Source organism: Falco biarmicus, chromosome 12 (genome assembly GCF_023638135.1).
Source record: "Falco biarmicus isolate bFalBia1 chromosome 12, bFalBia1.pri, whole genome shotgun sequence".
Taxonomy (NCBI): Eukaryota; Metazoa; Chordata; class Aves; order Falconiformes; family Falconidae; genus Falco; species Falco biarmicus.
The window spans coordinates 24,311,155-24,312,277 of record NC_079299.1 but is presented as its reverse complement, the minus strand read 5'-3'; positions in this window follow the sequence as shown (position 1 = coordinate 24,312,277).

The following is a 1,123-nucleotide window of genomic DNA, read 5'->3' as shown; positions in this document are numbered from 1 at the left end:
GATTCTTAATTTCTAAGTTCACGGTACTCATATATAATTTTAATTTCTAAGTTCATAGTGTAAAAAGTAATTTCAAAAAGTCTTGTAGTTATCTTTTGTTACTTTCTCTGTGCTGATAAATGTGAGAAAAAAATAAAGGAACTCAGTGGTGGAAATTTTCTCCCCCTTATAGCAATAATATTTTTCTTTCCTTTGGTAGTGTGAGATCTCATCCTGAGCAGTTGAAGGAATTGCCTCGGACAGGACTTGCCCATGGATGGTAGAGTCCCCCTCCTGGTGGTGGCTTGCTCTGTTGCTTAACCTCAACACGGTTACCCATGGGGGAAATTGTAAGCATATGTTGAGCACACCAGGTTTTGACCACATGATTGTTGGAACTCCTGAGCACCCCACCTGCTTTGGATGTTGAGGAAGCACATGAAGAACCATAGAATCATTTAGGTTGGAAAAAAACTGTAAGATCATCAAGTCCGACTCTTAACCTAGGACTGCCAAGCCCACCATGTCCCTAAGCGCCGCATCTATGCATTCTTTAAACATGTCAGGGATGGTGATTCCACCACCTCCCTGTGCCACCTGTTCTAATGCTTAACCACCCTTTCAGTGAAGAAAGTTTTCCCAATAGCCAGTCTAAACCTCCTCCGGGGCAGTTTGAAGCCGTTTCCTCTTGTCCTGTACCAAGTGCAGGACCCAGCACTGAGCCCTGTGGAACCTCACCCCATCGGCCCGGCCTGCCCAGACCCCCCTGCAGAGCCTCCTGCCCCCCAGCAGGTCAACGCTCCCCCAGCCTGGGGGCAGCTGGGAACTGGCTGAGGGTGCGCTCGATCCCCTCATTCAGTTCATTGATATTAAACAGAACTGGCCCCAGTACCGGGCCCTGGAGAACCACTGGTGACCATCCTCCAGCGCGATGTAACTCCATTCCCCACCACTCTCTGGGCTCGGCTGGCCAGGCAGCTTTTAACCCAGTGTAAAGCCAGGAAGCTCCCAGCTGGGCGGGAATGGGGGGAAGTCACTTTTTTGTGATATCAAGGCAGGGGGGTTGGTAATTGTCTGGTTGACTTGCTTGGAAGAAGGAGCTTTTTAGACATGAAAGAAGGAAGTGTGCTACTGTACTGGGTTT